Raw genomic sequence first — 15,389 nt, 5'->3', positions numbered from 1 at the left:
CTCACATCTCCAACAGAGACCTTTAAGTGATTCAGACTAATATGGGACTAACACTGACAGGTTTTTTGTTTTTTTTTTAGTACTATGCGCTTGAACAGATTAAAACAATATGTGCAAAGAGAGACAGCTGTTAATTATGTCCTTGTTCACTCATTTATCACTACTGCGAGGTGTCAGTCTCCAGAGCTGTCCTTCTTATGTTCTTAATTTACTGTCTGCACACAGAGCACACATAAAGTGTTAATCTTGTTAATCAGTCCAACCGTTCTTTACTGTACCTCTGTGAGTGTAATCAGATCTTCTCTCCTAACGATCATGCCGCTGGAGATTTCTGAGACGCTCGTGAAAGCGAGACCCTGAGCATGAATAAGCCACCCGGGGTGCAACAGATGAACAGGTTTTATGTTGTCATTCAGCTCTGCAGGGATTAACATGCCAATAAAAAAAAAAAGGTAATCAGCAGGCAAAACATCAGGCTGTCATGAGCGAAGCAAAGAAGCTGATGAAATGCAAGATGGAGTTCAGCTGCAGCTTCAGGATGTTCATAACACATGTTGAGACAGCGGCACAAATCTTAATTCTCCATCCCTCCGTTTAATAAGAGCTCTGGCACACTAATTTGATCCAAATGGGAGAGAAGAAGAAGAGGAGTGGGAGTGTTCAAGCAAATGGTCAAATCCCAGCGGAGGCCGGTCCCAGCGGAGCAGCCTGAAGTCGACATTCATCCATTGAATATTCGCCGCCGTGCTCCTGTTTGTGGCGATGATGTATGCAGCACACGTGGCTTTTACTGTTAGTCACCCATTTTCTGCTAAAAGCGTACCGACGAGCATTTTCAGCAGCGGAGAATAAATGCAAGAAAGAAAAAGTTTCCAAGCAGCCGATCAAGGCTGACATGAAGTGGCGGGGGCGACCGGTACACGGTAACTCAACAGCATGTTTGTTTACAATCCAGCCTTCACATACGAGGCGGAGGGAGAAAAATAGATCTGCTTAGCACATGACAGCATCCATCAATCATCAGCTGTGAGCCCTGGAAGCAGAGACACTGGCAGGATCAAACAGGCCTCCGTCTGTCGCCTCCACACTGAGACACACTTGACTTTCTTTTTTTTTTTCTTTTTTTTTCGGAGGCAGGTAGCGTTTCACCTCCCCAAACGTCTGACTGGGGCCACGTTCTCTGGAGACCGGAGCTCGTTCCAACACAGCACACACACACTTTTCTTTAACAATTTATAAGCCGGGATGAGATTTACAATCAGCGAATTCTCCGATGATGGGAAGTCGATATGTAAGATGTGAAATCAACGTTCTGTGTACGACCCGGCACGTATTTATTATTTAATAGATGTTAATTTTCAAGGACGAATGCATGTCACGTTCGACATGTAGCGTACATGCTACATAAACAGTTCCATTAGTGCCAATTACAGTGTGTTTGACATGTGAGTTGAAGGCTTTAGGTTTAATTTACACTGTTGTCTGGTGTGTTGACTGCACAGAAAAGAGGGTCATCTAATAAAAGTTAAATAGTTCTGTCCTGGAAATAACCTGGAAACAAACAAGACTTCCTTTTACAGTCCAGCCTCATCTGACTCACCGAGGAAATATTTGTGTTTTGCAAGGAAAAAGGAGAAATCTATTACAAGTTAGATAGTCCAGGTCAGGTAATAACAAGAATTCCTTTTTAGACTTACAGTTTTTAAGAGGATGCGTCATAATGACTCCCCGACACAGAGAAACTGATCCGGTTGTCGGTATTTTCTAAAAGTTTTATGAGCCGTGAACAGTTACGAGGCAAAGTCATGTATCGGCTCAGTTTCTAATAATTAAACTTGGGCTGTTACAACAAAAAACATCAATAACTACAATTGTAGCTTGAAGTGATGGGTAATAGAGGAGGGGAGGTACACAATCGTATAATAATAAATGATAGTGGAGCTGTTATTTCTCTATAATTAACTACTTTTTCACATTAGGAATAAGCCAACAATACACTTCACTTTAACACCAGGTGAATACACATTCGACACACTGAATGATTCGTGTCGCCTGGCTTCAGTCGTCTTCTGCCATCGCTGTGATCTCGTCTTCCAAAACAGTTTCGTTCTCTCTTTCGAAGCTCTTCTTGACTGAACCCTCATTTGTGCTGGTGGAAGTGAAACACACACCAGGCAGGTGTTGTCAGTTTCAGGTGATTTGAAACTTATAAACAGGTGTATAAATCAAATTTTTTTTAAAAAAAAAAAGCCTAAGTTAGTTTCTTTTCCACGCTCAGCATCTTTGGTGAATCAGACGTAAGCACACAGTCTTAAATTTAAGTTAAGAGAATAAATCTGAGAACATTTTTTATTAACGAGGCACCAGATTTTTCACCGTCCTTTTATTATAATGTCTGCTTTCAAATTCTGCTGTGGATGGTTGCTGGAAGGTGGGCAGCAGGAGTGTGTGTTTGGGAGCAGATCGCCCATCCGAGGTGAAGAGTGTGACATAACTGTTGAGTTGCTTCACAAAACATTAACAAAAACCAGGTCCACTTTTCATTTGTTCCATCTATTATCTGTGTCGCCGCATTTAGTTTGAAGCAGGTTCTTTTGTCAGAGCTCGTAATGAAAGACAGAAAACGCTGGTGGGATTCAGCGGCGTTGACATTAAAAGAGAGAACGAGGAGAGATTTTAAAAGGTAAAACTCAATCGTCAGTTTTCTTCGGTGGACTCAACAAAACCAAACTGAAAAAGCGTGCTTTCATATTTGTGACTGTGGATGTTACATCTGCTTTCATGGCAATGACTGAATGAATGCAATCAGTTTTTTTTTTCCTTTTCTGTGAATAAACAGAAGAAAAGTGGACGGTTATCATGGCTGAATAAGTAGAAATTTAGATTTCATCAAGAGGAATCAAGAGAAGGAGAAACAGAAAAACAGAGACAGAAAATATCAGAAATAATTATTGTCTCCATAAGTGAATAAACAAGCTGTTCTCAGAGGAAAATAAGGTCCCAGAACACTGTTTGAAGCCAGGAAGGTGGCAGGGTCCGCCATATATAAACACAGAAATTGTGTTGTCCTCTGAAACTGAAGATCTTTCTTTTATAATCAACATTACGTTCCCAAAAACGACACAATGCTCCTTTAAAGAAGGCCAGACCTCAAAGAGGCCAATCCTATCTTAGCATGACACGTCTGTCAGCTTCTAATCACCTTTTCAAAATCAAAATTATCTGCTCTAATGTAACCTGCTAACGTTAGCATGACCGAGGAGGGAAGGAAGCCCGCAGGCGAGAACTGGGATACTTTTAGTCTCTACCTGCTGGTTTCCCTCCGATCTGACCCACCACAGCTTCAAGCAAACGGTCACTTATAAAGTTTGAAAATGTGAGCGAGAAGAAAATTACAGTATGCGCACATGAGGAGAAGAAACCATTTAATATTAACATATTCTCCCGCAGGGTCTTTAAATCCACACCCGCCTCTTCTAACAGACCGTGATCTTGAAGATACCTCGTTACGAGTCCGGTCTGACTCATGAGTGACCTCTGCCAGACTCAAACTGCTCCTCGTGTCCCACAAACCCCACAGAGTCCTCCAGAAATCACATTTAATCTCTTAAGCATGACTCTTTTCCTGCGAGGTGTGCCGTCATGCAGCCTCGGGAGAAGAGCCTCGTCAGTTTTTCTATTACTATAATTAAGCACGACAGGACGGCATTCCAGAAAGAAATAAGTGACACCTCGAAGGTGGCATTTTTTAGTCAAGCGTGATGATTTTCGTGGACTTTCAAGAAGTTTAAACTGCACTTTCAGATGCACTGGAGGTACGTGGCTGTGATTACTCAGCACAAGACTGCTTATTAGCTGGGGGAAGCGTTGCCTTGTGGGCCTGCCGCAGTAGAACGAACGATATAAGCCATTTGGTACAGGAAAAAAAAAAAACAGCAGTGCAAGATGAACTGCTGCTCACCAGGGGCCAAATGCACAAACCATGTGTCCACACTGAAGAAATGCACTTACATAAACATTATACGCACGTTTCCAAATGTATAAAACCTCACAGAGGGTGAGAATGTGGGAAAATTTGGGTGACATTTTATTTAGAGCTTTCGTTTTAATCGTTTTAGGATTATAGCTCAAACAAAATGTCACTATGTTTAGACAGCGATACCCGAGTTGTGCATCTGTTGATATGTTTGTCTGAGTGCGTTATGATGATATAATGATTATGATCTTTATGTGAATACACAAATAAATCCATGATCTTTATATAAATATTTCCAAGTAAGAATACCTTTGTGTGACTCATTATCAGCTCTGTCTGGGGGATGTAGCCACATGATGAACAGCTGCTTTGGCTCCGCTACATTTACAATGTGCAGTTTAGGCAAGAGACGGTTTTTTTTAAGGACCGAACTGATTTTCTGGCCCACGATGCACCCCGGCCCCACGCATGAGATGCACTTCTTGGCACCGATAGCTCCTCCGTGCCTCCAAGCTCACAGCGTCAGTCAGTGAAATGAAGCTTCCTCTTCTCTGTTTCCAGCATTTCTCCTCTAAACTTAACTAAATTCTATCCCTTTACACACAAATCAAGTAAATTGGAGTTTTTTGTGGCGATGGTCAGACGGCTCGTGCACGTGGCGCACAATTTCAGGATGATGTATGAGGAGAAGATGCACGTAAACAGTCGTAGGTCTCATAAATCTGTTGATCTGAAAAGACTGCGTGCACACAGATTTCTACAACTGAATACACTCAAGAGTTCTATACATTTGCTCCCTTGTGTTCAGAGCTTAATAGGAACCCTATATGATAATGCACATTTCATGAGTGCGGCTCTCAGAGCACAATGTTTCTCATTATACACCTGTATCTGTACACAGCGAGGCTTCCTGTGTGCGGCACAAGAGGCTCTCATGTGTTCGTTGCATCATGGTTGCACTGACTGCAGTCAGGAGGGGACTCATAGGAGACATACGCTGTAAAACGATTAAGGAAAGGGAACCTGAATTACATCACTCCGCTCTTGTTGGCTGTGGAAACAGCAGATACTTTTCCCCCTGGAGAGCAGCACAAAGCACCACCAGCTCCACCACCACCTCCACCACCAGCACCCGGAGCTCTCGTCCATCCCAATTACAGAAGCACGTGGTGGCGGCTGACATGTGAAGCAGAGCCTGCAGGAGGGCAGTGGCTTTACAGGGGACTGTTGGATTAGAGTGCCGGGTTTCATCTTCGGCACATGGTCCACCATCAGCCGGGCAAGGAGAGCTGTTGACTGACGAGTGTGTGTGTGTGTGTGTGTGTGTGTCGGTGTGCCGTGCCAGAAAACACCATCGATTCCCTCCCCCCTCCCCAAAATGCAACACTGCCCATCTGCACTCTCCAAGAGCACCTTGCAGAATGTCAATTCCAAAACTCTTGTCTTTTTCAATGAATGCACAAGTCTGTAACCTGGCTCCCACAAATTGGATCAGAATCAGTGGAGGTTTTATTCCTTCTGGCAGCGCCTGGAGCCCAGTATTTCACTGAAACAACTGTCAGTCACGGGGAGGAACAGAGGTGCACATTTGGACAGGGGGATTTGTTCCTGCTTTTAACTCTGCATGTCTCCCTGCCCGGTGGAAGCCACTTTGAAGTAGATTACCAGCTAGCTCCTCTAAAGATCCCCGAGTGAGGCCGCGTGCCAGCGTGCTATCAGTTTCCCTCTTACTGTACATTTATGACTGTCTGCCTCGCCATGCGGTACGTCCTAAACACACACACACACACACACACACACACACACACACACACACAATCTTAAATCAAATAACATCTGTGTTTGCTGTGAAAATGAGGACACGGTAGAAACGATGTGTTTTTCTTAAATTATTTAAAAAGTATATATTAGATCGGGACGTAAACGCACACAACAATAAAACTTGAGTTTCTAAAGATCTCTGCTGAGCGTGAATCTCACAGGATACACAGCCGTGACGGAGTTACTCCATTTAATTTGTAGCAGCGGTAGACTCTGCATCCATCTCACCCTTCGGGAACACGGAGCACATTTCCTTCATCCAGGCGCCACTGTGTGTGTTTTTTTTCTTTTTTTCATCACGGCTGACATTTCAAGAAAGCTATCTCCCTCAGAGTTCCAAGTTCACCTATCAAGCACTGCCCTTACCGAGACAGATTAGGTGACAATTTGTTTTAAAAGTCATCCTGTCTTCCAATAATACTTGTACACATGTGGGACTTAGGGGACTTACAGGTGTACGGAAACTCATTCTGAGCCGAGTCGCAGGCTTGAAGGGGTGAATGTGATGTGACAGCGGTGCGACAGTCCGCGGAGGCACGGCGGGAATACCAACAAGCAAGTGTGATCTAGTGGGAAAGGTTCAACCTGCACCCTGATGAACACCAACATCACCAATGCATTATGGGTTTTTATTAAAAGGTGCATCAAGTAGTTTTGCGGAGGATATTTTAATCGGAAGAGAAAGATGATTTAAAACACTGAGTAAACAGACGCTTCATTTTCACGACTGAATAAATGAAGCGACCTTTAAGAACAACACAGTTTTTGTTTTACAACGTCGGGAATATTAACGATAAACACACTTAAAACAGACAAATAACTCACCACAGTAGGAGCACACAAGTCAAGGACAAATAAATACAGAAGGAACTAAATAACAATCCGAGCAAGTCAGCTAGGATGACTGTGGTTGAGTTCACCGCACTGAGTAACTGCATTCAACAGATCAACCAGCGGCCGACTCAACATGCAAACCCAAAGCATCAGCATTCGACAAACTGGAGAACTCAGACGGTCTTTGCACCTGAAGAAAAATGACCCAAAGTCAGCTAATAATATCAGAAACCACAAACTCGTGGCCCAAAAGTTGTGGCGCGGCCGTCGACTCTGTCTTGAATGTTCAGATCCAGATAATCCGCCTGCTGTCACATCGTCTGCACATCTGTACGTGCGCGGCTGCATCACGTATTCTCCCGTTTTGCAGGGTCAGCTGTGCACGTCCTCGGAAATTAACGCTACATGACTATCTGCCTCAACAGCTGCAGTCAGAGCCCCAACATGGCTGCCAGAGCAGAAATACTGGATGGTAGCAGCGGCCTTGGTCTTACGCACCCAGGGGCTTTTTCTGCATTGTGCTGCCTTGTTTCGGCTCAGCATGCTGCTTAGCTAACCCAGGAAACATATCAAGGATGGAGCATCAGCAGGATACCTCAATTATTGTGTAATTTATGTTTATGTAGTTCATTCATATGATTAAGTGATGATTACTTTAATACCAAATGCTTTAAGGTTCTGCTTTTTCCTCATGTTGCCGGAGCTGCTCGGTGTTGTTGAGGTCTGATGACTGTGCAGGGAAAAAAAAAAAAAAAGTCATCCAGTCAGCACCGCTCGCTGTTCCTTGAACTTCAAACGGGCCTGGCAGAGCTTCAGTGCATGTCTGAGGTCCTGCAGGAGAAGTAAAATCTGTTCTGAGGGATGCTGACAGAACAGGCTTCACACTGGATCTTCTCATCGTCGTCACAAGATAGATTATCTTCCCAATCAAGTTGTGGAGTAACTTTGTTTTGAAAGTCTTTGGTGTGATTTGGTGCTGGGAGAGTTTTCTCAGAGCTCGAGGGGAACAAGTGAAGGTAACAGCACCAGCAGAACAGAAACACACAGAGGAGCCGCTTGCTTCTGTGGACACGATAACCACAGTGCTCATCATCATGTTTCTCAGCCACAAACCATCACGCCACAAAGAAACAAGCCTTACCTTCGCCTCGTACGATATAAATGCATTTCTATGTAGCTTTTCATGGGGTGGGGGCTGGTAAGCTGGAAAAACACTGGAAAGATGGAAGAGCTAGTGAGGGAGAAGAAGCACAGGAAAGCAGACTGGTGAAGAATATCTCAGAATTACCTCAGAATCGTCCGCTATCGTTTGAAAGTCGTCTAATTATACATCCAACTTCAGCTGGTCTTTAGCTGAACTAAACTGTTGGCGACCAGAAAAGATGCATTCACTTTTTTTTTCTTTTTTTTTGGTATGTAGCACACGGTGAGGAGAGACAACAGCTGTGTCCCAATTCAGGGGCCTGGATTCTCAGAGGGGGGACGTGGCTCCTGAAGGTGGGTCCTTCAGAGGACCTGAAGGCCAGACGGGCTTTGTTCCCTCATCCAGCACAACGGAGAGCTCATTGTGCATTCAGGTGCTCCTATTAGCACGTCGAGTCAGTTTCTAAATGCATTAAAAAAAGAACAACTTTTGGGGAAGTGGGACAAGTTTCATCAACATTTTAGATAACTGGCTGAATCAGATTAATGGGGAATATATTCATATAAAGTCTATTTGTCTCCTCTGATTTACACCACAGATTTGGAAAACATGTGGTTGCAACACAATCTTAGAGGATGTGTGAAGCTCTTATATCATCATATAGGTAAACAGACTCAGGTATCAGTTCAAACACCAGAAGTAATAATTACTTAGTCTAGCAGCTAGCCACAACAAAAGCTGAGGTTTTTGGAATAACAGCACCTGCCATCACTGAAAAGCACAAACGTACAACACACTAATCCTCAGAACTACTTTCTATTAGCCAAAGTCCTCCTGAAACGTTATTCATATTTTTGCAGGTTGGAAATGTATTTTTTAGTTAACAAGGTCTGCAGAATTGTGTCCAGACCCCTATGACTCATTTCTCTCTAGAAAATACCTTTTCAACACGCTGTTCAGCTGGTATTAACCATTAAACCTCAATGGAGAATTAAAAAGAAGTGGTTTATTGTATCAAATAATACAGATGTAGCAGCTTAATCCCCTTCAGGCAGGTTAATCCCGAAAGCCTCATCGTCTTGTGTGGGGGTTTTTTTTTGTTTTTTTTAATCTCAACATGACAGAATGTAGACATCATGAATGAGCCCGCAGCGCCGAGAGGAAATAAAGCTGCTTTGGGTAAAGACGTGCTGGATGGCAGCAATCTGTCGTTCTAATGAGCAGCGGTGTTTGCGTTGCGTTGGCGGGCTCCACGTGACCCGACGGCTGCAGAGACACCTGTCACACCTCGCCGCTGTTGTTTTCTGACCTCTGTGTCTCCATTGATCTCAGCCGCATCCGCCGCTGAGAGGTGAACTGTATTCCTGGCCGCGTTCTCCAGGGGAGCGCGAGGGGGGAAAAATAAATTACATTTACTATACGAGCGCCGTTTTAAGTGAGTAGCGCTCGCACATGCATTTACGCCCTTTTTTTTCAAACATCCATGTGATCTCTCCACCCTGAACCGTGCTGCTGCTTCAACCTGTTGACGTTACGGATTACAATTTGAGATATCGTTGTGTATTTGAGCCTGACCTTGAGCAGAGACGGTATTGTTCTGCAGCCACACTTTGGCCTGCGAACACACAGATAAGACGTTCTGAATGGTTTTGTATTTGTTCCGAGGGCAGGAGCGCTCGGGCTCTTTTTTGCAAACACGCCATCCAATTGTCAAGCATGAAGGGCTCATCTCGGAGCAATCTCGCAGCTGTAGCCGTCCAGTCGGCTCCTCTAATACACTAATATCTCACAGATATGCTTCATCACGTCGATGCCGCCATAAAATGTGTTTAAGGAAAGTCCCCCCTGGATAGCTTAAATGGCTCTTTAGAATAATTGCTCCCATTTCTAACAGTTTTGATGCATGTATTTAGTGGAGGAGCACGCTTTCATTTGAGTAATGGCGGCATTAGAATGGTTCGGGCTTGTGATCCTCAAGGCGGCAATCAGCCGCCGCGCCGCAGCCCTCAGAGATGTGAAGGACAATGTTCTTGGATGTTTCTTTAGCACCAACATCGCACCTGAGGACGCCGTTTAAAAGCAACAATGATGGCTGAAGCGGCGAGATTCAGCGCTCGAACAGGAGGGACATGAGAGGGACGTCTCTATGGTAACAACTAAAGACACTTAGACATTTTATTTAAAAATGTATTTTCTATTCAGTAGTTGTTTCCCTTCATGTGCAGTCTTCAGATGCATTCAACCTTTACAATAAGATTCCAAAGAGGCAGAAAGGTAAACTGTGACGTTTATTACACAAAGATGAAAACGGCAGATGAAACATCTTCTCTGACGTGTATTTATATTATTATTTGTATTGATTTATGGGTTCACACAGGTTTTCTGCATCTACGCAAGAACGTTTTGGTTTATATTATTATGGATTGTACCTCATCAGAGGTTTAATCCAAGTGGAAGAAAAGAAATTTCATCTGTGAAACCACTTTTCTTGAGAATGTCTGAGAATTTATTCTTTTGTCTGGAACCAAGTGAAAGAAAAACACATCGCGATGGAAACATTTTTATGATTTCTTTGTAAGGTTTTTCTTGGAATTATAAAGATTATCCTGGCAAAAACTTTTTTTTTTTTTTCCCCACCAGATAATAAGTTATAAACAGAAGAGAGATAAAACAAATTGATTGGACCTCAAGAATGGATCACCAGAAAAAAAGATACCAGCGCTTTTCTTTCGATATTTCAGCACTTTATCCAACTTGACACGTTTTACTTCACTGTATTAATCATACAGGTTCAGTTACTATAGATCTGCAGATCAATATCTTCCACGCTAAATCTGCAGCAAGCTTACAAATGATAGAAGACGGAACATTAAAATTTCGCTCCTGCATTAATCCAGTCATTCAAAAATACAGTAACACTAACAAGAGGCATTCATACATTCGTCTATATCATTCATACTGTTGTTATATTGGAGTATTGGTGCATTCACGTGTGAAGTATTTAAATACTTCCTCTGCTGATTACCTGTTAAACAGATGAGTGACTTCAGCAGACAGATTTTGGCCCTTTAAGCCTCAGAAACTGAACTTCTTGATCTTGCACAGTCAGCACGTGGCGTCCTTTTGGCTGCAGCGGTGAACTTTGGCTCACGTCTTCTCCCGGAGCCACAGAGCGGAGGTCTCCAGAGAAACCGGACATTTTAGTCAAGAAGCGAAGTTTAATTAACGTCCGTGAAAGCAGCCATGAGTTTCAGAGTGTGTTCCTCCAACGTGGGGAGATTCTCACCTCTCTGCCTCAGACACACATCAAGAGCCAAATAAAAGTGAAGCACATCAGAAATGCAACAGCGAACGAGCGTGTCTCTCTTTTGATGGAGCCTCAAAGAGAAAGACTCTCCGTAGCATAAGGAATTCCTTTTCTGTCGACTCTTCTCTTTGTGTTTACATCCTCCTCGTGTTTGATACGTGACAGAGGCTGGAGAATATTTATCCCCGTCCTTCCTACACCCTCTTCGATCCACGCCGTCGTGGAATAAGATGAAAGGCACGACGAGTAATTCCCGCTAAACGCTTTTAGCCTGTTGTAGGTTATTGTTGTTGGTCTTCCATACAGCAGAGTTGATCATTTCCAACCCTTTTTCCAGCTGCAACATGTGGCGGTGTTCGTTTAAGAGCCAGATCATCACGCTGCTCACTGTGGCCTCTGCACCAGGCTGGATCATGCAACATCACTCCAGAGCTGCCAGTATCAGCCTCTCCCTGTTTCCTTCTCTTAGTCTGATCCTACTTATCTGTCATCATGTCTACTCTGAGCGACGTGAAGAAACAAACAAATGAGGACGGAGAAAAGAATCGAGGTTTCACAGCCTGCCCACGTCGAGGTCTGACCTCTCCAGCGATACAGATGTCCGGAGGTGCAGCGAGAGCAGCGGGAGGTTCAGGTGACGGTTCTCGAGGCACCTGAGCAGCAGGAGGCTCAGGTTCAACAAACTCCACACCTCTCCTGCTGTGGACGGCCTTTTCTCAGATCACATCCTGTGCTGTCATAACCGAAGCTGGATGGGCACAGGTGCAGATTGCAGATCTAACAGAGAAAGTTAAGCAAATCAGGACAAACACACACTTTTCCCACACTGTCACTCACAACAGCAGCACTGATTCCACTGTTTTACCTTTCAGGTACTTGTGAGCAGAGGAAATTAAAAACATGTTTGCAAAGAAATGTGGTGTGAAATGTGCTAGATGGAAACCCAAAATCCACACCTGAGTCTGCTGGATGTGTAAACGAGAACCTCGTTGGCAAATTAGCAACTAAGTAAGGTGATAATATGCCAAAGTTGTGTTTTAAACTTGTTATAATTGTCCTTCCTTTAAAAAAAACAACCTTTGCTTTAATTAGACAATAGGCTATTTCTGGAAAGTGGCATAAACTGAAGCAAAAACAGGAAGAAAAAAGAAAACTCTCAGATTATATCAACATTAATTATATCAAGAAGATGAAAAAAAAATAAAGAAAACAAACTCATTTTTCATCTTTAAACAGCAGCTCCCTTGTTATCTTGTCAGCGAATGTGCCATTACCATTAACTTGCACGCGGGGAAAATATGCCTGGGCCCAAACAATGAACATGACAAAATGTGAAATTCCCCAGCCTCTCTCAATGTCTCATTTCCCTGGCAGCTGCTGGGGGAAGCAGGAAGGATAGATCCTTTATCAACAGCCTTTGGGAGGAGGGTTGCACACACTTTTTTTTTTTTCCTCCTCCATGGCAATTTATCTACATTCAGTCAGCCTAAGTCACATGGAAGCCGTGTCCCTCTATCCAAGAGACGACGCACACACACAAAAAGAGAAAGAATTAAAAGCTGTAACTGTGTAGTCAATTTAATCTGGAGTATGGAGCCCATTAAAAGCAACCTGGAGTGAATTATGCCCAGAATGAATTACCTCTACCCTTGATTGTGTGCAGAGCTGTTGTGTGCGGGTCACCTGTCACGCTGACATATTCATGTGCTCCATCACAGCGGCAATGATCCCACGTAGCTGCCGGAGTCGAGTCACAGGCGAGTAATCTCCAATTCTAATAACATCCAGATTTGACTATATCCTTGCAAAAAAAAAAAAAAAATTGGAGAATAGAGCTCCATCATCTTACAGACTTTGAGTTGATGCATTTCTCGGGTTATAATTTTTACAACCCCGGAAGACGGATGGGCTTAATTTCACGTATTGTTCTCGCGCTGCGGTGGTGTTTGGGAGCTGGATACAAGGGCTTCTCAATAACACCACGCACAGCTCAGTGGAAAGTGGGCCACTTTCTCTGAGCTGTACTGCTGCTCTGCTTAAAGATCATCCCCCAAATCTGTGTTGTCATTTTACATTTGTGCTAAAGTCTGTGATGTGGTGGTACATCGGCACGGGCTCCCCAGATCACCTGTCAGTCAGACGGTACAGAAACGTGTCTGTCGTTTATCTGGGGATTCCTGTATCAATTCCTCTTTTCTGTTGTTTTATCCGTCTCTTTGTGGTCGTTTTGAGCCTCTTTGTACAAAAATAACAAAACAGTTTAACCACATATCACTACTCATCCACGGTAGAAACACAAAAAAACAAGGAGAAATTAAAATCTCAATCTCAGCTCACCGACAGCACGGCTAACTAGCTACCTCAGATTGAGCATTAGGCTGTTAAATTAACATTTCCAGTGAGTGTAAAGAAGGGATACACTTATTAATACACATTATTTGTACACCGTGCTTCACTCGACGTCTCACCTCGTCGTCTCTCATTAACCAGTAATGTTGAGAGAGGGCGCCGTCGAGCCAACACCTCCATACAAATACATGCTTTTCAAAATGTGGATGAAGCTCCTTACAAGCTACTGCTGCACGAGCAAGTCAGCAACACCCGGGCCGGCATGACGCTCTGCTTCTGAAAGGACGAAGCAAAACAGCGGAGCACACGTCGGGTAACAACGAGGCACCCAACGGAATCAAATGTCAACGCCTGTGACTGAAAGCTTCATCGTTGAACTCCTCATAGCACATTTTCACGAGCAGAGGCTTGTACCGTCCTCTTTTTACCAAAGAGGCAGATATTTCATGGAGCCTTGCTGACTATTCAAACAGGAGGAAGTTCATGCCCAACCAGCTTTCAATTTTAAAAACCAGGGCACCAGAAATTTCCTCCCAGGTTGCAGCGAAATGAAAGACACTACTCAAGTTGCATTATGGGGGGTTTAGATTTAGATTAAACCCTTTCGAAGGACTTTTTTTTTTTTTGGGCTCTGTTGCCTCCAATTTTGACCATTTTTTAAAGTCTCTCCTCTGAGTCCTGTAACATTATGAAATTAAAATGCTAAATCACTGAAGCTGATTATTCCTTTAAGTAAAGTAAAACTGTTTGAGGTAGTCGACGGACATTTGTGTGATCAGTCTGTTTTTTTTTTTTTCTAATATTGAAATGTTCTGGAGTGAAGCAAAATCTGTTGAGGCGAACATGTTTCACTGAATCGTAAGATTGAAAATAAAATTTATGATCAAATATCTTGCGCCCTGCTTTTGATCCGCGCAGCTCTGGTCATGTTTGGGTTAAACTGTTGTCGCCGACTTCCTTCCCTGTCGCTCCGTGCACCGTTCCATCCCTGCGCATCAGTTCGTTTCCCAAAAACAGCCCTACTGTACGATTTGCATCTAAGAAGTGTAATTCAACAGTTTTGCGTCGGCGCTGTCAGACTCGGTGATAATAGTGTCTCTCATTCGCATCAGAACTGTGTCTTTTCAAACACCCAAACAGTCACCTCCGCAAGGCCTCGTTAAATATAACCACCACTGTGAAAATCAGTCAAGCTTCTCATCACCCGCTGTGATTCTGCATCAGTCGTCGGAGCAGAAGTTTCATGTGTCTGCTGGCTTTTTTATACTGAGTTCAGCTTTCAGCCGTCCCTACAAATGTCAGATTGCAAATTGGAAACTACACAGAGAGGGTTGCATTGACATGGCGGCGACGGAGCTGGACATGAGATTAAGTGCACCTACTTGCTTTCAGTTTATCAGACGGATGCTCGTTACGTCTCTGAAGCGCCTGCAGATGGAAAAAAAAAATAATAAATAAAAATCTATGTGTGTTTCTGGCTATAAATGATTTGAGCAGACGTCTGAACGAGGCAGCGAGACTCAGACTGTCCTCAAGAAGCCAGAACTGGTGGTTCCTTCCTCTCAGAACTTCACAGCTACGTCAGCGCGCGATGAAATAAAAAAGGCAGAAGAAGAAGAAGAAGAAGAAGAAGAAGAAGAAGAAGATGTTTGTCTCGACGCTGATCGTGTCCAACATGTCACTGAACTCCAGACGTCACAGAGCTCCTGCTGTCTTGGTTTTATACTTTTAGTCTCATTAATATTAATTTCTCAATAATTAAGATGTTGTTACTGCTGTGGCTGCTGTTTCCCCTCCTCCCCCCCAGTTCTCCCACAGCTTCTCCCCCCTATTAGCCTCCATCTCCCTCCCTATACATTGATAGACTGATTGATGTATTGATCCTCCCTCCCTTCTCCTTCTCGGTCACTCCTCCTTTGTTCCTCGCCCTCCACACATCATCTCCCCCCTCGTGCCCA

The 15,389-nt window shown here is 43.7% G+C and overlaps 1 long non-coding RNA gene across 1 annotated transcript; it reads right to left on the bottom strand.

The window, feature by feature from the left end:
• Positions 1 to 10,258: 10,258 nt before the first annotated feature.
• Positions 10,259 to 12,888, bottom strand: LOC119019746. The gene is made up of 2 exons (XR_005075143.1): positions 12,766 to 12,888; positions 10,259 to 11,859 (listed from the first exon to the last, which is right to left on the bottom strand). It is a non-coding gene; the product is annotated as an uncharacterized LOC119019746 (long non-coding RNA).
• Between the last annotated feature and the right edge of the window lie 2,501 nt (positions 12,889 to 15,389).

Source organism: Acanthopagrus latus, chromosome 5 (genome assembly GCF_904848185.1).
Source record: "Acanthopagrus latus isolate v.2019 chromosome 5, fAcaLat1.1, whole genome shotgun sequence".
Lineage (NCBI taxonomy): Eukaryota > Metazoa > Chordata > Actinopteri > Spariformes > Sparidae > Acanthopagrus > Acanthopagrus latus.
This window is presented reverse-complemented; position numbering and strand designations above follow the sequence as displayed.